We start from the raw sequence: 23190 nt of genomic DNA on the forward strand, positions 1-23190 counted from the left end.
CAGGTCTATCCAGTGATGCCTGCATAACATAAGCAAATTTTAACAGCCGGTCTCAGCTGGAGGAGAGGTGACACTCCCTCAGAACTGTACTACACAGAATGTCAAATTATACCTTGATTTGGAGATGCCGGTGTTGGACTGTGGTGGACAAAGTTAAAAATCACACAACACCAGGTTATAGTCCAACAGGTTTAATTGGAAGTACTAGCTTTCGGAGCGCCGTCCCTTCACCTGATGAAGGAGCGTCGCTCCAAAAGCTAGTGTGCTTCCAATTAAACCTGCTGGACTAATACCTTTGTATTCAAGTTGTTGGATTGGAAATCAAACAGATAATATATGACTGGGAGCTGAGAACTACATTGAACTCCAGCTGACACTCCATGGGTTTACCACTGATTGAGTTCAGTGGTAATTACTAATCGCTACGATTGTTTGTGGTCAGGGCTCCATGTTTGTTGGGAGATCATGGTGCAGACCTGGCTCTGAGTTCCATGTGATTCCACTATTGTAGGTTTTGGTAACTGGTGAGCACCGCTTGTCTGAGTTTCCAGTCTGTGTTACAAGTAGTCAAAGTTTCCACTGGTATTGCAGACTTGTAGTCACTTTTTTCTTTTTCTTATTCAGGTTATGTAATCCCCACTCCCATGAACCTCACATAGATAAAAGCTTTTGACTGGGATATGATTCTGTGCACGCCAGTCCTAAGCTGTATTCAGCCGAGTGACTGTCAACAAATGTCTGATGACAAGGCATTATAAGCAAGTCCAACGTCATCCCTATGTTTCTATAGGCACTTTCCCATAAAGGACATAATCCACACTGACACTCCTCATGTTCTATCTTGAAAGCACTAAACTCCGTTTGCTGTAATTATAATGTCACCAGAGTGATACCAATGCCAGCCTTACAGATTGTTTAATTGATTATACTTTTTGTCAATGATATTTGTCGATGATTAATGGTCTTGCTAACCTTTAGGGTAAAACCTTTTGATGAGAGATTTAGATTCTCCCATTTATAAATTGCACACATATTGATTTATGGTTATTATATCATACTTGTCACAAAATGCCCAATATCTGGAGGAAAAGTAAGGATTGTACTGCAGCACATTTAATGATAGTACAAAAAAAATTGCTTGTGGCTCAAAATTAATCAATGTCATTTCTACATATTTTCTGCACCACAGAAACCTGAGAACAAATGTGACATTCCAATTTTTTTTCCATTCAAGACTAAAGCAGGCATTTTCTAAAATGGGAGGGACTGTCTTGAATTTGCTTTTACCACCATTAACTCTTTCGCATTTAAAGGCATGATCAACTTTAGGAATTGACTTTTCCAGAAGCACATTGAAGGTCGTAAGGAAGAAATGGAAGGATCGTTTTCTGATCGAGAAGTCAAGCTCAAACCGTTGTTCTACCAATGATTCGAAATAAGAAGAGCAGGACTAGACCACATGACCTTTGAACTTGCTCCTCCGCTCATCATCAATGTGGTCGATTTTCTACCTCTAATTTCATTTTCCTGCCCAGTCCCCAAATCTCTTTGTTCCTTTAAAGTTTGAAAGTCTAACTATCTCAGTCTTAAACATTTTCAACAATTCAGCAGCCATGACTCCTGGTGGTAGAGAATTTGAAAGTTTCACTGAACTCTTTTACCAGAATGAAATTCATTCAAAGTTTGTTTTATGCGAGAAGGTCAATTGGGAGATAAGTGTTCACATTAAAAAAATGGTCATTGACAAATGTATGAGCTAGAATGGAGGAAAACACACTCTGCACACAATGTGGGAGAAGCAAGCACTGCCTACCAATATCAGGTGGCAGTAATGATAGTTTCCAAGGAAAGCAATTCTTACTTTCTATGCATTAGATAATCTTTTTACTCTTGATCTCAGACATACATGGACTAGGTAAAATATCTTGAAGCTTAGATTTTGAACATTTGATTGACAACTGAGAATATTCCACACAATGGCTCAGAGATTCCTTTCAGGGTTGGAAACCCTACTTCTGTCCCTGATCATATGCAAAAACACTCAAGTGCCTTTGATGACTTCTGTGCTGAGGGTTCCTGGACAGCAGCCTTCTATTCTGAACCTAACCAGTGATCCTTGAAGCCGGCAGGAAGAAGATGGTTAAAAAATAAACACCTTTTACAGTGCTGCATGTCATATTCTGAAATTTGAATGTCCATCAGTTATTTTGAAGATTGCTGTGAAAGAGTGAAGTGAGTGAAGGGAATGAAGGTTTGGGGAATGGAGGAAGCTAGGGTTACAGGTAGGTGAGATGGTTTGGATGCCAGGTGGGTACAGTGCCATGCCAGAGTATTTATGGTAGTTTAGAGGGTGTGACTTGATGATAGGAGATATCAGGTTGGATCAGAAACGGTGCTGTCTGGTCAAATTGAGGGCTGTTGGGTTGTCGTGGGGGGGGAGTGGGGACTGTGTTAGGTCATGATCAGGTCAGTGGAGGATGTTGCGTTGGGGTTATGTTGGGGTGATTGTCGGCTCACGTCATGAGGTTGGTGGATCAGTTTAGTTGGAGGCGGCTGTGTGGCGGGGCAGGGGGACAGTGTCAAGTCTGATTGCGTTAGGAGAGTATTGGAGGGGGTTATTGAGTCCAATGGGGTCAGCTAATGGGAAGGGGGACAGGTGGATGGGGTTCAGTTCTGTAGGGATGGGGATGCTGTCGAGAGTGGCATGGTAGGGATGCAGTGTTGGGTAGGGGAGAGAATGTCATTTTGGGTCAGGATTAGGGCGAGCTTGGCAATTAGGTAGGAAATGGCAGGTCATGAGATGGGGTGGGGATCTGGTCCAGTCTGTTTGAAGTGAGGAGGGGGTTGTGGGGGAGATCTTAGCAATCCGATGAGGTGGACATATTTGAATCCATTGGGCTCAGGTCAGAGATTGTGTCAGAGCCAGAGGGTCAATTGCTGACATTAAGATCGAGTGGGTGCAGTTGGGGAGTTCAGTTCAATAGTTACCCTAAGAGGTAGAGTAGGTTTTTACCGCTGCAACTTTTGCTGGGTAACTATTCAACTTAAGTGAATTGGAACCCCCAGATCCTCCAAATTTAAAGAGCCTCTTTTGGAAAGATCCAAGCATTAGAGAATTGCCAATCAGAATTTTCAATCTTCCAGACAATTTCTTTGGAGTCAGCTGCGTCAGGATTTCTGTCTCGTGCAGACTCACAATGCCGTCCATGCTCCAGAAGCAATGCTACAATTGTTACATATTACTTATCTGCTCAACTCAACTGGTGAGTCCCCTTACCATTGAATTAAAACTTTGCAGGTTGAGTCTTGCTTCAGGGCTTGGAAATTTAATCAAGGCTGAAAAAACAGGGCAGTACTGAAAGAGCGCTGGATTATTGGAGGTTTTGTCATTTAGACGAGACATTAAACATGAGAGTTTTGACAGCTGGTTTCTGTTCAGTAGAATTTAGAAGATCCCATTGTATTAAAAATAAGCAGTCTTTCTGATGCTTTGGTCAACCTGTCTTTAGATTAGCAGGTCATTTGTTTTTTAATAGATGTCCCTATCTGTTATATGTTCTCACAGGACAGTAATTACATCAATTCATTAATCATGGCATTCTTTGGGACAATTTAAGGCTGTCACAAGACCCTACATAAATCTTAGTGCTTTCTTTTCTACAGTCTGATGTACCTTGGATTGGGGACATTCTAAAGTCTGTCAGCAGTGCCTGGCAAATGCTCCTCAGAGAAACCTGACCAGAATTGACTCCACCTTATTAACCATTGATTATAAATGTGGTTAAATACTGGCACAGGTTACAGGCGGAGAATGACCATTTGGGCAGTTAATGGAGGGTGATTGGGTACCTGTGAAATATTTCATTAACTTCAGGAATAGAGAAGGGCAACATGATAATAAAAAGCACATTCATAGGGATTATATTTGACATCTTGAGTGAATTTTCCTTACCTTTGTGAAAAGACACAAGCACATTTACAAAAAAAATGACATCTTTCATGAAATCAGGACATCCCAAAGTACAATGCAGTCAATAAGATACTTAGCCTATTGAAATGTAATCTCCATTTTGAAGTAGATACCACAATCTGCACACAGCAAACTCCTACAAAAGGAATGCAATAATGACCAGATCATTTGTTTTTAAGTATTGGCTTGAAGGCTTGGGAACAGTTAGGGCAAGGAAGAGAACTCTGTTAGATAATGTAATAGTCCTGAAGAGGTTCATGTTCACCCATTCTATCAATATCACGTGAAATCTGTGGGTGGAGTTGAGGAGCTCTATTCTAGCTTTCAGGTGGAGCCGCTATCTCTGGACCAGCTCCCTAAAGTCCCAGTAATTGTACCTGACTAAATGTCGGATGTGCTAATTGCTATCATGCACAGTACCTCTTGTCTAAATACTCTACACTAAAACATTCTCTACCACTAACCACTAGACCAAAGATAAAGGAGGACTGATGGCAACAAACTATCTCAAAAAACTTTTAGCCAATAGCACACACTGGTGAATGTGGCAAATACTGTGATGCACCAATAGTGGTAACCTTGAAAAATGTCACGCACTCCCCATTCTGCTTCAAAATATTGTCATGTGTCTTTATATTTCTCCATCAGAGAACGATAGCCCAGTTTAACTGCTCATCTGAAAGACTCCAGCTCTGCAGTGAGGAACAAACACACAAGCTTCTGACTTAGAAACTAGAGTCTATCAGCTGGGGCACAGCTCAGTGTTCACAAAGAGGCATTCCTGCTTTCACCATCCTGACTGTTTCACAGATCTTGTTTTTCCTTCCTGAGCAGTGACAGTGGTCTGGCATCACTCAGCAGCTTTTAATTCCCCAAGTGGATGCGAGAAAGTGAAGTAAGGAAGTAGAGAAAAGACCATCCTTTGTGCACAAGTCAGAATGCAAAATTCTTTAATAGAAGGCAGCTGATAAGTTTAGTCCGTACTAGCTCAAGGAATTTGCAGAAAATTCATCAAATGTGACAATAAAAATAACCTTTGGCAGCTGTTGCATGTCATACGTTTGGAACGTTGATTTGTCTGAGAGAATATATAAGACCCCAGATCTGCCATATCCTGTCTGTGTGATGACAGCAATGTAGACAGTGTGACCAGGGTAACAGGTGGGTCTCCTCCAGGTATTGAGAGAAATCAGTGCATTAAGATACTTAGACATTATGTAACAGTAAGATGTGGCTTCCTCCCTGCTGTTAATAAGTCACTTATAAAAAGAATTTGAAAAACAGCCAGGTTAGTATTTCACTATGGAATAACAATTAGGAAGGAAACATTCCCTTTAAATGAGAAAGAAAGAAAATTATGCATCCATAAGTTGCTTAATGGCAGCTACTGTTAGTGTGTTTCTACAGAAATACAGAGTGGAACCATAAGACGTGGGCAGCACGGTGGCACAGTGGTTAGCACTGCTGCCTCACAGCGCCAGAGACCCGGGTTCAGATCCCGCCTCAGGCGAGTGACTGTGTGGAGTTTGCACGTTCTCCCCATGTCTGTGTGGGTTTCCTCCGGGTGCTCCGGTTTCCTCCCACAGTCCAAAAATGTGCAAGTTAGGTGAATTGGCCACGCTAAATTGCCCGTAGTGTTAGATGCAGGGGTAAATGTAGGGGAATGGGTATGGGTGGGTGCGCTTCGGCGGGTCGGTGTGGACTTGTTGGGCTGAAGGGCCTGTTTCCACACTGTAAATAATCTAATCTAATCAAGACGTCCTACTCAGCCTGTTATGGATTTAAAGAGTCAAATGTCAAAATGTGTTGATTGAGTTAGTAAACCTCCAACTCTGGACTAGATGGTCTTGGGTTTTAGTCATATGTTGGAATTTTAGCTCACAATTGAGACTGATTTTTCAGTGTAGTACTGAAGGGTTTCTAGTGATCAGGTGTCTTTTTTTTTTAAACCAAGGCTTGTACCATGCCGTTAAGATGGACATAAATTATCCCATGGGACTTATTGGAAAGCAGCAGAATTCCTCCCAGTGTCTAGGTTGAAATTTCTCATCCCAACAGATAAAGCTAGTTAGTCCTATCAGCAGAATTGTTACAGGTGCAGAACGGCTGTTGCATTGGTTGCCACAGCACACAGACTGAACGTAGTAAGTAATTTACTGTGGCTAGCATGTATTTGGTATAAATAGGTGTCATACAAATACAGATAATATAAAACATCCTTGTGCAGTGGTCATGGTGGGATTGGACTGATTACATGCTGAGCACTGCTTCATCACAGTTCACCAATAACACCTAACATTGTGTATGAGGTTGGATCGTACAATACCTTGGGAGTTAGGTCGATTCTTTTCAATAACTAGTGAGCAAACAATATTTTTTTCATTCTTGTCAATTTAAATTGAAAGCTTAATCAGTGCTTTACACAGATCGTAAAGATAATGTTTATTTTCCCAGACCAGGCGGTCTGGATTTGGGTCCCACCTCAGGATGTGATAGCTACAGAGATGTGTCAAAAATACATTCGAGCAAATAGACATTTTTTGTTTAAAAAACACATTTGTAAGATGGATTTGAGCAGGTAAAGGTTCAACATGATGGGACATCAGCACATTGTTAGGTTCAGTTTGTCTTAGCCAGCAAACACAGTTGGTGTCTAATGGTGTCTAAAGGAGGAATACTGTCCAGAGTACTGGAGGACTCCTTTCTCTTAGTGTCATGGGATCTTCTCCATCCATCTGAACTGGAGCCAGAAGTTAGAATGCTGCTTTTAAAGTCTCATCCAAAAGCAAATTATTTGGCCTCATTGGTTCTTCCCTTTTTTCACTATAAAATTCTCACAGGAAATATGGTGCTGTTTTCCACTTCTTCTAGTGCTTGGCTGGTATGGAGGTGTAGCAGAAGTATTGCTGTCTTGCACCCTAAAGAAAATCCTTGTGAATGGTATTTCTATGAGGTTTTGGCTTAAACAGACTATTGGACCAGAATACAGAAAGTTTTACTACACTGCATCACAGTCGCATCATGGCAAGTTGGCTGGAGTGAGAAACTGTTTTATGCCCAGTGCTAATATCTCTTACCTTTAATAATTACACAAGGAAGGAGAGAACTTGCATTTATAATGTGCCTTTCACATCTGAAGTGGGTTATAGTTCATGGATTTTCTTCTCAAAATTCACACATTGTGGGAAAATGCAGCAGCTACATGTGACAATGAGAACAGTGATCATTACTCTTTTTTTTGATAGGATATTGACAACAAGCTAAGTTTCAGCCAGGCCCACTGTCCCATTTTTGAGATTGAACACATCCATTTAAATTTGACTTGCTAATCTCATCTGTTGGATGGTATTTCTGACGAGACAGCACACTCTTGGTACTGAACCTGAAATACAGTGTTTAGTCACATGAACAAGTCCTATTCAATGGATTAAACCTACAACTAAAACACTTACACATGCAATCAAATGGAAGTTTATTGTAAACTGGAAAGATTATTTTTTTTTAAAGTTTTCTTCGCCATTTCTGAATATATAATTTGTATTACAAAGATCTCGCTGAGTTTCTGGAGTGCAACATTGTAGTGAATAAAGCAGACAGCTCACTCCCTAAAGCTGTGATAATCTCACATTAATTTGCATATCTCACCATCGTATCTCTCCTAAGATCAGTTAGAGTTATGACTGATTTTGACATCTGTCTAGGCCTTTTATTTTGGCACACCACAGGAAAGAGAAGAGATTGAAAAAAGAAGCTATCAAACCTGACAATGTGAGGGAGCCGAAATAATATTGGCAGAGATTTCTATCTAACCCGGGGTGCCTCAACAACAGTATTTCTCAGTTGTTTGTTTGTAATTACCTTTCTTCAGACACAAGAACATCTCCTCAGACAAATTCCCACCAAATATCATCAATGCTGCTGGTGGCATTTTTTTTTAACCAAAGGCTAACGTGTAAAAACAGATGGATAAACCAAACAATAAATATGTATGTTTTTGGCAGGTTTGTCACAGTGCACTACCCAGTATGGGATAGAGTCACGCAGATCAAGAAAGGCATCAGCTCAATCTCCAGCCCACGTGGAGCCAGATGATTCATTCAGGGTGAGGAAACAGCGTTAATGTTTTGACTGTGATATGACTTTTCTGTTTCTCTCTCCTCATATGCTGCCAGACTTGTTGAGCTTCTCCAGCATGGTCATTTTTTTTACTTCAGATTTCAGATTTTTTACTTCAGATTCTGATGAATCATAAATAAAGCTAGTCTCAGTGATGGTAACCAAGACAACCACTGTCTATTGTTGTTGGAAAACCCAAGTGGTTTGCAACAGTGCGATAGGGTAAATATTTCCTTACATGTTCTTGTCTACGAGTGACTCCAGGCCCACAGCAAAGTGGCTGACTCAGAAGTAGCCTCTTACGTCACTCAGTTCAAGAGCAAGTAGGGATGGGGAACATGTGCTGTCCTTGCCAGTGGTGCCCACATTCCAGAAAAGAGAAAAAGAAGCTACAAGGGTCCACAGTTGACTATTCCAGTGCTCTCGGAACTTACCACACGTCTCGCAAACTCTGTAAACTTCTGCTCAGCCATATCTCTGCTCCCTAAATCCTAACTTGTCCCAAGTTCAGTTCATTGTATGCTCACTATTCCTTTCTATTCAGCAACATCTCAGATCTAAAATTCTCATCCAAAGCCTCAAAGACTCCTCCATAGTAGAACGAGATCTATTCGTGGTTTTTTTCAATGTAGAATACTGTATATGTCATTTAGAGGTATCCTGTGCACTGGGGGGATCAAATGTAGACCTAGAAACATAGAACCACAAAATCCCTACAGTGTAAAAGTAGGCCATTCAGCTCTTTGAGTCCACACTGACTGTCCGAGGAGCATCCCACCCTATTCCTGTAACCCTGCATTTCCCATGGCTAATCCACCCAACCTACACATCCCACCCTCCTCGCCTATCCCTGTGACCCTGCATTTTGCAAGGCTAATCCACCCAACCCGCACATCCCTGGATACTGTGGGAATCCACCAAGCCTTGTGTCTGGTGTCCTGTCTTTGTCGAACATAATCATTCAGTCCACAAACATAAGCATTTCAATTGTCAGTCAATCTCCGACTCTGACATTTTTGTAGTTGGCCTGATAAAATATTTCAATGAAACGCAACACAAGCTCAAGGGACAAGCCATCATTTACCTCAGCACCCTACTGTCTTCTGGAATCAATACTGAATTCAATAGTTTTAGATCATAACTCCTACCTTCATCCTCTTCGACTTGCTTTCTTGCTGTTGTTTCTTACTTGCTGGATGTTCTTTCTCTTTAATCTCTCATTGCATCTTGTTGGCTGCAATATAATAATTTACATCTCATTGAGGCATAACCTCTGACCCAGCTGTATTCTAAAGTAGAGGTAAATCAATTTTTGATTTTAGTTTTGCAAAGGCAACATGTTTTAAATGATCAGAAACTCATTTTTGAACAGTGTGTTTGAACAATATTACTAAGAAAGTACCTGACTTAAGCTAAAAGACCAGAAAAACCAACTGGGGGATTTAATTGCTGAATGCTTATTAAGTTGAATTTGTGCTACAGGGAAACAGATGGTCAAGGGCTGCAAGGAGGTTGAGTTAAAAAAAAATAGAAGAACTGTGAGTTTGTAAAAGTCTGCAGGCTAGATATAAGTCTTTTTTTAAAACTGTCCAAGGGAAAAGTCTGGAAAATACCCTGAGTTACTCTAAAAGTTCAGAAAAGAAAAGAAAAGTCAACAGGTTAACCTATATTTTAGCAGCTCTAGAGTGACAGGGAGAATCACATACAGTGAAAGTACAGAAAGTCCAAAAGAAAAATCTTGCAATCTCATCAGTGAGGAAGAAATTAAAGAGTTAAGATAGGAGCATACTTCACTTGGATTGAGCGTCTGTAGAGGATATTGCTGAGGAAGAGGATTGGATCTTTCTTTTTTGCCAATTAAGGAAAGATCTTTGCTTTTTACAAAATTCTCATTTCCTTAGCACTTTCCAAAGCCACAAAAACCACCAGGTAGAAGGACAAGGGCAGCAGATACATGGGATCACTACCACCTTCAAGTCCTTTTCCAAGCCGGGCACCATCCTGATTTGCAAATATGTTGCCAATCCTTCAGTGTCACCCGGTCAAAATCCTAGAAATCCCTGCCAGATGGTATCACAGGTCTACCTAACTGAAATGGACCACAATTCAAAAGTGTAGCTCATCATCATCTTCTCAAGGGCAACTAGAGATGGGAAACATATATTGACCCAATCACCGACACCCCATGAATGAAAAAATAAATGTGTTCATTTGCAAAAGTACATTGCAAGTCTTTTGTGAATATGTTCAGTGACTAATCACCACGTTAATTCAATTACAAAAATATAACTGATGATCTACAAAGCCATGTTGCATTCTGTTACATATCCAGCAACACAATTACCTGGAATCATAACAATTTGTTTCTTTACAACATCATTAACATTCTTTCGATCTTGAAATCTTTTGTTAGCTTATCTCTCCTGGTTTCCAACATATTATAAACCTTCCCTTTTGTTTTACCAGCTCCCTTGCCATTTCTACTGTTTTAATCATTCTGACATTTCTGCTTCCCTTCTGTTCTGATAAAAGGCTATCGACCTGAAACATTAGGAGAATCTTTTGCTCTTGTAGGTGGTTGAACTTGGAGGCAGGAAATGTCACATTTATGCTTTACTGTCTATTTCCTATTTATTAGCTAATCTTCCATCTATACTAATATACTACCCCTACACTGTGAGTTTTCATCTTCTGCACAAACTTCTGATGAGCTACATTATCAGTGCCTTTTGGAAGTCCACGTACATTCATCTGTTCCCCTTTTTCATGGCTTATGTCAATTCCTCAAAGAAATCAAATAAATTATTTAAACACGGTTTGTCTTTCACAAAACCATATTGACCCTAGTTGAAAGCCTTGAACTTTTCTAAGCCTATAACCTATTTAATAAAGCTTTAGGCAGACTGGGGCCCAAATTAATATAAGTGAATTATATAAGTGATTTGGATGTGAAGAGAGGAGTTATAGTTAGTAAGTTTATAGATGACACCAAAATTGAAGGTGCAGTGGACAACAAAGAAGGTTACCTCAGATTACAATGGGATCTTGATCAGATGGGCCAATGGGCTGAGGATTGGCAGATGGAGTTTAGTTTAGATGAATGTGAGGTGCTGCATTTTGGAAAAGCAAATCAGAAGAGGACTTATACACTTAATGGTAATGTCCTGGGGAGTGTTGCTGAACAAAGAGACCTTGGAGTGCAGATTCATAGTTCCTTGAAAGTAAAGTTGCAGGTAGATAGGATAGTGAAGAAGGTGTTTGGTATGCTTTCCTTTATTGATCAGAGCATTGAGTATAGGAGTTGGGAGGTCATGCTGTGGCTGTACAGGACATTGGTTAGGCCATTTTTGGACGATTGTGTGCAATTCTGGTCTCCTTCCTATTGGACAGATGTTGTGAAACTTGAAAGGGTTCAGAAAAGATTAACAAGGAAGTTGCCAGGGTTGCTGGGGCTGTTTTCCCTGGAGTGTCGGAAGCTGAGGGGTGACTTTATAGAGGTTTATAAAATCATGAGGGAAATGGATAGGATAAATAGACAAGGTCTTTTCCCTGGGGTCGGGGAGTCCAGAACTAGAAGGTATAGGTTTAGAGTGAGAGGGGAAAGACATAAAAGGGACCTAAGGGGAAACATTTTCATGCAAAGGGTGGTGCATGTATAGAATGAGCTGCCAGAGGAAGTGGTGGAGGCTGGTACAATTACAGCATTTAAAAGGCATCTGGATGGGTATATGAATAGGAAGGGTTTAAAGGGATATTGGCCAAGTGCTGGCAAATAGGACTAGATTAGGTTAAGAATTCTGATCGACATGGATGAGTTGGACTGAAGGGTCTGTTTCCGTGTTGTACAACTCTATGACACTATGAATGTTAAATGGCTGGTGCAGTTACTTGGAATACTGGTCACTGACTCCCAATAATTTAGGATTGCTTTGACATTTGTTAAGCTAACTGACCTGTAATTCCCTGCTTTCTGTCTGGCTCTCTCTTTTAGAATAAAGAAGAAATATACACTATTTTCCATTTGAATGGAACACACTTCAAATCCTCGGCAATTGGGGGGAAAATACCTGAGGTAATTAAAATAACTCTACAGAGACTGCTATCCCATCACCAAGTCACCCTTTATTTACACAGGGAGAGTCCTTGACACTGATCCAGCTCCTACAGAGCCAGCTCTCAGAGTGAACAGAATCTCTAACACTCCTGTTTATATCCGTCAGCCAGGGCTCCTTGCTTGGACCAGATTAACAATCTCCATGTACAGCGCATCATCCGCCGTCATTTCCGCTACCTCCAAACGGACCCCACCACCAAGGATATATTTCCCTCCCCTCCCCTATCAGCATTCCGTAAAGACCACTCCCTCCGTGACTCCCTCGTCAGATCCACACCCCCCACCAACCCAACCTCCACTCCTGGCACCTTCCCCTGCAACCGCAGGAGGTGCAAGACTTGCGCCCACACCTCCCCCCTCACCTCCCTCCAAGGCCCCAAAGGAAACTTCCATATCCGCCACAGATTCACCTGCACCTCCACACATATCATCTATTGCATCCTCTGCACCCGATGTGCCCTCCTCTATATTGGGGAGACAGGCCGGCTACTTGCGGAGCGTTTCAGAGAGCACCTCTGGGACACCCGGACCAACCAACCCAACCACCTTGTAGCTCTACACTTCAATTCCCCCTCCCACTCCACCAAGGATATGCAGGTCTTTGGACTCCTCCATCGTCAGACCACAACAAAACGACGGTTGGAGGAAGAACGCCTCATCTTCCGGCTAGGAACCCTCCAACCACAAGGGATGAACTCGGATTTCACCAGTTTCCTCATTTCCCCTCCCCCCACCCTGTCTCAGTCAAATCCATCAAATTCAGCACCGCCTTCCTAACCTGCAATCTTCTTCCCGACCTCTCCGCCCCCACCCCAGTCTGACCTATCACCCTCACCTTGACCTCTTTCCACCTATCACATTTCCGACGCCCCTCCCCCAAGTCCCTCCTCCCTACCTTTTATCTTAGCCTGCTGGACAAACTTTCCTCATTCCTGAAGAAGGGCTTATGCCCGAAACGTCGATTCTCCTGTTCCCTGGATGCTGCCTGACCTGCTGCGCTTTTCCAGCAACACATTTCCAGCCCAGATTAACAGTCCCAAGCAGGGGACTCATATTCTATGAGGCCCCCTTAGCTGACCTTGTTACAATCACTACAGTAATCTTTTAATTCTGTGTCCTTCCATTTGGAAATCAAATTTTAAGAACCCCGATGCACTCTCTGCAGATGTTGCTTGTCCTGTTGAGTGTTTCAGGAATTTTCTGTTTTTCTTTCAGATTTCAAGCATCTACAATCATTTGCTTTTCAACTAGATCTCTTTTTAAATTTGTGCTACTGTTTCCACATGGTTATGTGAAAAGCATCAATGCACACAGAGCAGGACAATGACCATCAATGCAAAGAAAGTACCAAAAGTTGTACAAATTCTAGGTCTTAAGAAGGTAAATTGAGAAGACATGTGCAACGCATTAAACCCATCTGGCATAAATTGCTTTCCCTCTCCGTGGAACATCCCCAATTTTAAAACCCTCACTATTGATGGATTGACTGTAGTATTCATGTTACTGAAGGACCACTGATTGCAATTGTGCGATCATCAGCAATCCTGAATATAAATGATGTGATTCCTACGTGATGATGTTGCATGCTGTATCTCTTATGCGGGTCCATTGGGTCCCCCAACAGAACTAAATGCCAGAAGTTGATTTCCTCCCTCTTAATGAGATGCACAGGTCTCCAGACTCCACTAATACAAGCAGCAGAAAGAACGTTAAATAACTGGGAGAGGTGTGACTTGATTGAGCATCAGTTTCACCTGAAAGGTGAAAAATAAAGTCTCCTGCTATTTCTTAATCACAGTCAGGCAAGCACGGGGGTATTTCCACTTTCCAATCGTTATGACCTCTCCAAGTGTTCAGTTGGTGCTAGTCAGTGCTCCAGTTAGTATTCACCAAAGACCCATGTGCATTATGTTGTTTTTGATCTGGTATTGAATAATAATAATTCAGTTGGAAACCACTTCACATTCTGGGGAAAAAAAATAGAATCTTGTAATCACTGGAAATTTGAAACAAAAGCAGAGTTCTGATACCCTGACAAAAAGCAATCAACCTAAAGTTTTAACTCTGTTTCTATCGACACAGACGTCAGCTCACCTATTGAGTGTCCCAGTATTTGCCATTATTGAGTTAAAAATCACACAACACCAGGTTATAGTCCACAGGTTTATTTGGAAGCATTAGCTTTCGGAGCGACGCTCCTTCATCAGGTGTTGTGTGATTTTTAACTTTGTCCACCTTAGTCCAGCTAATTGAAATATTAGAAGTGATATTAAGGGAACAGCAATAAATTTTCATACTTAGACTAAAGCAGTTAAGGTTAGTAGAGGGTTAAGAGGAAACATTTTGCTCAGAGTAGCTTAGATTATATCTGAACGTCTGAAAGTAAGAGGCTTTTGATCAGAGCTAGACTGGTACCTAGATTCTTGGGAACTGGTGACCAGTATGCCAATTAACTGCATCATCGATTTAACATTCATTTAATTTGGGTTCAATTTGCCTAAAGAAAACAATGAACATTGCTCACCCTTAAAGGGTCAATGAAAAATTCCAGTTCCTTCAGCATATCCCTAGTGGGGAATAGCCCATTGTACAAAAATAGGGCAATACCATTATTCACTTTCAAACACAACCATTCATTCCTCCATTACTGAAACCAGTTGAATCCTGTCATATTTTAGCCATCTGTTTCTTAGCTCTCATGATCTTTGCTGAAACATTCCTGGCTTAAAGTTCAAAGGCCTCTTGCAGTTCAAACCAATCTGGACTTGCATTTCCCTTTAGAGCATTTGCACAGTGACACAGTTTTTCAAAGACACTTGAGTGTTGGACATCATTCTGTTTTGATGACCGAGTGAAAGGGAAATGCCAAAAGTGTTTGAGATCACGGCCACTTGAGGGATTGCGGAGGAGAGACATGTACAAAGCTGATTACAATCTATACCAAAATGAGGGACTGAGTTCCACTGGTAATGCTACTATACAGCTGGTTTTCAGTTTTAAGTTTTTAGTTAGTTTTTAATATTGCTGATTGTAATGGTTAAAAGCTGGCCTGATCAGAACCAGGTTTTACCACAAAATTGACGCAAATTATAGTAAAATGAATAATGTAATCTTGCTGAATCTCAATGGTAACTTGTTGTTTTACATAACCTTTGCAGCATTCCAAGGCATGCAAGAGAAATGGTCACTGTGCAAGACTTAGAAGAGGGGTTGAAGTCTTTGGTTGACATTAAGAGGAAACTTTTGAAGTTGAGAATTGATGAGGAAAATAACTGCAGAGTGCAAGGTCACAATAATTGAACGGAGGAAACAGGAAGATATCCAGAGTACCAGGATCAGAGGAGCAAAGGGGATTTACGGGAAATAAGATTGCATAGGGAGAGATCATGGAGGGAATTATATATGAGAGATGCGGTCCGTTACTCATGTCTTTCCAACTTGAAAAAGTATGCTGACTCCCCCAATGTGAATAGTTTAACCTCAATATCGTGAGCTCTTATCTTGTGCAAAAACATTATACGTGGCAACTTATCAAATGCCTTCTAAAAAATACAAATACTTGGCTTCCATCAGTTCCCTTTTATCAACTTTGTTTGTTATGTCATCAAAGGCCTTTCAAATTCGTCAAACCTGATTTCCCCATTCATAAAACCAGGTTGATTCTGTTTGACTGCATTCAGCTTTTCTGAATGTCTTTTTATTTATTTATTAATAATTAATTGGCTTTTTCCCAATGGCAGATGTTAACCAACTGGCCTATTGTTTCTTGATTTCTGTTTCTCTCCACTTTGAATACAATAACACATTAGCAGTTTTCCAATATGCTGGAATCCGGTGATTCTCGTAATCCAGAATCTAATGATTTCTGGAGTAACTTGACCACACCAATTCATTTACTGTAACCGCAGTCACTTTCTTGAAAACCCTTGAATTCAGGCCATTAGCTTGAAGACTTGTCTTCCTTTAGTTCCATTAGCTTGGCAAATACTTTGACCATCTCGATAGAAACTGTTACAGTATCTTTCCTTTCAGTAGTACCCTGCTTATCAGTAACCTTTGGCATGATTATGGTGACCTCCATTATGAAGACAGTGGAAAATATTGGTTTAGATTATTCGCCATTCCCCTGTTTGCCTTGATCAATTCCATTGTTGAGTCCTCTGAAAACTGGCAAAAGCACCTCAGAATGAAATACACCACCAATTATATTATATCAGAGAAAATGCCACTGAATGACATCACAGATTCTAAAAAGAGACAGTGTAAGATAGCAGATGATGACACATCCCTCCCAGATCGTCTAAACGCCTTCTATGCTCACTTTAAACAGAATCTCGGCTGAGAGGTGACACCTATTCTGACAGGAACTGATGAACTTATCCCAACAGTCACTGCATCAGAGATCAGGTCAGTTTTCCTTCATATGAATCCAAGGGAAGTGATGGGACCAGACAGAGTACCAGGCTGTGCACTTAGAGCATGCGCAGATCAACCGGCAGAGGTCTTCTCAAACATCTTCAACCTCTCCCTGCAGCAGACCACAGTCTCTGCCTGGTTCAACAGGGCCAACATCATCCCTGTGTCTAAGGAGGTTCATGCAGCATATCTCAATGACTACCGCCCAGTGGCCCTAACTTCGGTGGTCATGAAGTGCTTTAAAAGGTTGGTCATGACATTAATCAACTCCAGCCTCTCTACTACTCTTGACCCACTCCAATTTGCCTATCGGACTAACAGATCCACATTAGATGCCATATCACGTGCCCTTCACTCCTCCCTAGAACATCTTGACACCAAGAACAGCTACGTAAGAATCCTACTCTTCAACTACAGTTCAGCCTTCAACATATTATCCCTTCGAGACTGATTACTAAACTTAGTGATCTCGGACTAAGCCCCACTCTCTGCAATAGGATCCTCAGTTTCCTGACGCACAGGCCACAATCAGTGAAGATTGGGGACAATACTTCATCCTCATTAACACTCAACACTAGGCCCCCTCAGAGGTGTGTACTCAGCCCCCTACTGTACTCACTGTATACCCATGACTGTGTCACCAAATACCAGACTAATGCCAGTTACAAGTTCACTGATGACCCCACCATAGTCAGTCAAATTTCAGATGGTGGCAAAACAGACTACAGACGGGAAGTCGAAGGCCTAGAAAAATGGTGCACTGAGAACAACCTAGCTCTCAATGCCGGGAAAACCAAGAACTCATTATTGACTTTCGGCGGATGTTACTCACATTACACATTAACAGCGCAGAGGTGGAATGAGTGGAGAGTGTCAAGCTCCTGGGAGTGGTCATCTACAAAAGCTTTCTTGGACTGTTCATGAGGATGCACTGGTTACAAAGGCCCAATAATGTCTCTTCTTCCTCAGGCAGCTGAGGAAATTTGCCATGACGGCGAATACCCTTGCCAACGTTTATAGGTGCACCATCGAGAGCATTCTGTCAGGATGTATCACTACCTGGAATGGCAACTGCACCATTCAAGATCAGAGACGGTTACAGAGATTGGTGAACTCGGCCTGGACAATCACAAAGGCCAAACTCCCATCTATAGAATCCATCTACCAGGCCCATTGTCAAGGAAAGGCTGCCAGTATTCTCAAAGATCCATCCCACCCTGGCAATGTTTTTCTACAACCTCTACCATCAGGGAGAAGGTACAGAAGCCTTAACACATGCACCAGCCGGTTTCACAACAGTTTCTACCCTACTGTTGTTAGAATACTGAGTGGACTCACAAACTCTTAACATTAGCCTGTACCTGTGTTTTTGTTTTTGCTGCTGTTTACCTATTATTTACTTATCTATGCTACTTAACTGTATTGCTCGCAAGACAAAGCTTTTCACTGTGCCTTGGTACATGTGACAATAAATTCAATTCAATTCAATTCAACTGAGGTAACAACTCTTAGTGCATGGAATCACCAGTTTTAGAATTCTAGAGTTTCTCCATCTTAAGGTAGACAATGTGGATCTACAGCTTTTATATTGATTATTTTTGAGTAAGAATCAATCCTGTATTACATTATAGTAACAGGTACAATACTATGAAGTGTAGAATATTAAAATAATCAATTCATCTCAACATTAATTTTGACTGTATAACTTCATCTGGAGAAAAAGGTGAAATAGCAATCATGTTTGTAAGTATAGAGGAGTATTCAAATTCATCTAGAAATAAATGTGTAGGGGATTCAAACAAGTAATATACTGAGGTAATACTCCCAAGAAGGCATTTAGAACACTTGCCTTCATTGCACACTCAGAGCAGTGAGTACAGGAGTTGGGTTGTCATGTTATAGCTGCCCAAGACATTGGTACGGCTATATTTGGAGTACTGCATATAACTCTGGCCCCCCTGCTATAGGAAGGGTGTTATTAAACTGGAAAGGGTATAAAGAAGATTGACAGTGATATTACCAAGACTAGAATGTTTGAGCTATAAGGAGAGGCTGGATGGGCTGGGACTTTTTTCCCTGGAGCATAGAAGATGGAAAGGTGACCTTATAAAATCATGAGGGGCATAGATAAGGTGAATAATCAAGGTCTTTACCCAGAGTTGGGGAGTCTAAAAACTAGAGGGCATAGGTTTAAGGTGAGGGTGGAAAGGTTAAAAAGGGACCAGAAAGACAAACTTTTCACAGTGAGGGTGGTGCATATATGGAATGAATTGCAAGAGAAAGTGGTAGAGGCAGTACATATATGGCATTTGAAAGAAATTTGGACAGGTATTGGATAGGAAATGCCGGAGGGACATGGGCCAAATGCAGGCAAATGGGACTAATTTAGATTAGGAAATCTGGTTTACATGGACGAGTTGGGCTGAAGAGTCTGATTCTGTACTGGATGACTCTATCACAGCTTTTGTCTTATAGCTGAGAGGACATCTCTTAACACTCTGGTCTATGATATCAGGCTGAGCGTAGGAGACTGAGGGGTGACCTTATAGAGGTTTATAACATAATGAGAGATACAGATAAGTGAATGACAGATGTCTTTTCCCTATGATGGGGAATTTCAAGACTAAGGAGCATATTTTTAAGGGGCATGGAGAAAGATTTTAAAAAGACATGAGGGGCAATTCTTTTACACAGAGTCGTTTGTGTGTGGAATGAACTTTCAGAGTAGATGTGGGTACAGCTACACCGTTTAAAAGACATTTGGATAAAAACATGAACAAGAAATGTTTGAAGGGATATGAGCTGAGTGCAGGCCAGTTTAGTTTGGGATTATGGTCAGCATGGATTGGTTGGACTGGAGGGTCTGTTTCTGCGCTGTCTGACTCTATGCCTGTAAGTCAATGCTTTGCTAAAGGCCAGATTTAATAAACATCTTTTGATTTGGAAACAGCCTGATCATTGTCTTCAGCTTTCTTAGAATTCTTTTGCATCAAACCAATGAATGTGCATTTTTATAGCTATCTCAGGCAGTTTGGTTGACCATAAACAGTTTCAAGGTCTTGGTGTGAAGTTACTCTTGTGCGAATTTGTTTAGCATTTTATTTTTGACAAAGACTCAAATTCCACATTTGTTAGCATTTCAGGTTTTGCACGAATTAACTTAACTCCTCAATGTTATTGTATTACTGTTTATGGGAGCTTTCTATGTATGAATTGGCTGCTGTGATTTCTACATATGACACATCAAATTATTTAGCTTATGAGTTATTTAGTACAGAGTAAAAAGTCAATCACGAGTTTAAGAAATAAATGCTGTATAAATGCAATCAATGTCAATTTGTCTGTAAGTGCTTTATCCATTCTCCAGTAAAAGTATTAGATTAGATTAGGTACAGTGTGGAAACAGGCTCTACGGCCCAACAAGTCCACACCGACCCTCCGAAGAGTAACCCCCCAGTCGCATTTCCCTCTGACTAATGCACCTAACACTACAGACAATTTAGCATGGCCAATTCACCTGACCTGCAAATCTTTGGACTGTGGAAGGAAACCCACACAGACACAGGGAGAATGTGCAAACGCCATACAGACAATTGCCCGAGACTGGAATCGATTCTGGGACCCTGTTGCTATTAGGCAGCAGTGCTAACCACTGAGCCACAGTGCTGCCCATAATTAATTTTAGTTTGTCACTTTTCACAGATTTCTGATAATGAAAAATTTAATTTGATCTCAGAATTCCAGGGACTTATTGAAGAGTTAGTATTTGCTTATTAATATAGAGGTGATAGCGAAGTTATAATATTGCTACACATTTAATCTAAGCAACCAAGGTAATGTTCTGAGGACCTGGGTTTGAATCCCACTATTACTGATTGTCAGGAAAACGTATCAGGTTCATTAATATCCTTAAGGGAAGGGAACTGCCATCCTTACCTGGTCTGGTCTACATGTAACTCCAGACCCACAGCTATGTGGTTGACTCTTAACTGCCCTCTGGGCTATTAGGGATGGACATTCCATGAATGCACTTAAAATACAATTAACCAGTTACCATCCAAATGAATCTGTCTCTAAGTGGAGTACAGGGTGCAATTTATTTGGTCACCTGTAACTGAGGGGAATAAGCAATCTCTGGGACCTGTCAGTATTCCACACCACAAACGTATTACTGCAGGAGAAGAACCTAACCAAACTTCCTTGGCAGGCTTTGTCTCAGTATGGTAAGTAGGGACATCATTCATGTGTGGCAGTGCTGTGTTTTGACAGTAAGCACCATCTGTATTGATTTAAAACATTTGTAATACATTATGAAGAACAGTATTTTTCTTCTGTCCCAATGAATCAAAAGCACGTTAGCTAGAAAGGTAAAGAAACACTGTGCAGAGGAACTGAGTATTTGTTTTGTTGAGCGACATGAAGGGAAATTTTTCAAGTTTGCTACCATGCAGATTTTACAAGTTTAAGAGTCTCTCTTTGCCTGGCTGTTTAAATATTTGTACTATCCACTTTTTTAACTACCTTGTTATCTTTATAAGTTCACCTTTCAAGACTCCTCATAAATGACACAAAAAGCTGAAGCTTCTCTATGACAGGGAGTATTATGGTCAAAAAGTGTAACGCTGGAAAAGCACAGCCGGTCAGGCACCATTTCCCCAAGGAAGTATTATGGATCAGCCTTGTGGCACCGCTTCCAGGTCGTAGATTTCTCCCTTGACAATTGGAACTAGGCTGATTATTCGAGGTGTAGCCTTCCCAGAGTGCTGCAGACTTTGATCATGACTTCCTCTGTTTTGTAGCCTGCAGCAGAATTATGTGAAAATTAAAGGTCGAAAACAGGCCATTTAGCCCAACTAGTCAGTACTGGTTTCTGGATCAGTGGTGCTGGAAGAGCACAGCAATTCAGGCAGCATCCGAGGACAGGCAAAATCGACGTTTCGGGCAAAAGCCCTTCATCAGGAATAAAGGCAGAGAGCCTGAAGCATGGAGAGATAAGCTAGAGGAGGGTGGGGGTGGGAGAGAGTGGCATAGAGTACAATAGGTCAGTGGGGAAGGAGATGAAGGTGATAGGTCAGGGAGGAGAGGGTGGAGTGGATAGGTGGAAAAGGAGCTGGGCAGGTCGGACAAGTCCGGACAGGTCAGGGGATCGAGTTTCTGGAGGTTAGAAGCTAGGATGAGGTGGGGGAAGGGGAAATGAGGAAACTGTTAAAATCCACATTGATGCCCTGGGGTTGAAGTGTTCCGAGGCGGAAGATGAGGCGTTCTTCCTCCAGGCGTCTGGTAGTGAGGGAGCGGCGGTGGAGGAGGCCCAGCACCTCCATATCCTCGGCAGAGTGGGAGGGGGAGTTGAAATGTTGAGCCACTGGGCGATGTGGTTGATTGGTGCGGGTGTCTCGGAGATGTTCCCTAAAGCGCTCTGCTAGGAGGCGTCCAGTCTCCCCAATGTACAGGAGACCGCATCGGGAGCAACGGATACAACAAATTATATTAGTGGATGTGCAGGTAAAACTTTGATGGATGTGGAAAGCTCCTTTGGGGCCTTGGATGGAGGTGAGGGAGGAGGTGTGGGCGCAGGTTTTACAGTTCCTGCGGTGGCAGGGGAAAGTGCCAGGATGGGAGGGTGGGTCGTAGGGGGGCGTGGACCTGACCAGGTAGTCACGGAGGGAACGGTCTTTGCGGAAGGCGGAGAGGGGTGGGGAGGGAAATATATCCCTGGTGGTGGGGTCTGTTTGGAGGTGGCGGAAATGTCGGCGGATGATTTGGTTTATGCGAAGGTTGGTAGGGTGGAAGGTGAGCACCAGGGGCGTTCTGTCCTTGTTGCGGTTGGAGGGGATGGGTCTGAGGGCGGAGGTGCGGGATGTGGATGAGATGCGTTGGAGGGCATCTTTAACCACGTGGGAAGGGAAATTGCGGTCTCTAAAGAAGGAGGCCATCTGGTGTGTTCTATGGTGGAACCGCTCCTCCTGGGAGCAGATACGGCGGAGGAATTGGGAATACGGGATGGCATTTTTGCAAGAGGTAGGGTGGGAAGAGGTGTAATCCAGGTAGCTGTGGGAGTCGGTGGGTTTGTAGAAGATGTCAGTGTCAAGTCGGTCGTCACTGATGGAGATGGAGAGGTCCAGGAAGGGGAGGGAGGTGTCAGAGATGGTCCAGGTAAATTTAAGGTCAGGGTGGAATGTGTTGGTGAAGTTGATGAATTGCTCAACCTCCTCGCGGGAGCACGAGGTGGCGCCAATGCAGTCATCAATGTAGCGGAGGAAGAGGTGGGGAGTGGTGCCGGTGTAATTACGGAAGATCAACTGCTCTACGTAGCCAACAAAGAGACAGGCATAGCTGGGGCCCATACGTGTGCCCATGGCTACCCCTTTGGTCTGGAGGAAGTGGGAGGATTCAAAGGAGAAATTGTTAAGGGTGAGGACCAGTTCGGCCAAACGAATGAGAGTGTCGGTGGAGGGGTACTGTTGGGAACGTCTGGAGAGGAAAAAACGGAGGGCTTGGAGGCCCTGGTCATGGCGGATGGAGGTGTAGAGGGATTGGATATCCATGGTGAAGATGAGGTGTTGGGGGCCGGGGA

At 42.2% G+C, this 23190-nt stretch overlaps 1 long non-coding RNA gene across 1 annotated transcript in view; it reads right to left on the bottom strand.

Moving 5' to 3' along the window:
• LOC148142494 (uncharacterized) overlaps positions 1–23190 on the bottom strand; it is a 168979-nt gene that overhangs the window by 37920 nt on the left and 107869 nt on the right. Inside the window, exon 2 of the long non-coding RNA XR_015751895.1 lies at positions 9235–9320. This is a non-coding gene — a long non-coding RNA (uncharacterized LOC148142494). The remainder of the gene's footprint in view (positions 1–9234; positions 9321–23190) is intronic.

Source organism: Chiloscyllium plagiosum, unplaced genomic scaffold (genome assembly GCF_037043375.1).
Source record: "Chiloscyllium plagiosum isolate Xiang-an unplaced genomic scaffold, Cpla_swu_hap1 HiC_scaffold_28, whole genome shotgun sequence".
Lineage (NCBI taxonomy): Eukaryota > Metazoa > Chordata > Chondrichthyes > Orectolobiformes > Hemiscylliidae > Chiloscyllium > Chiloscyllium plagiosum.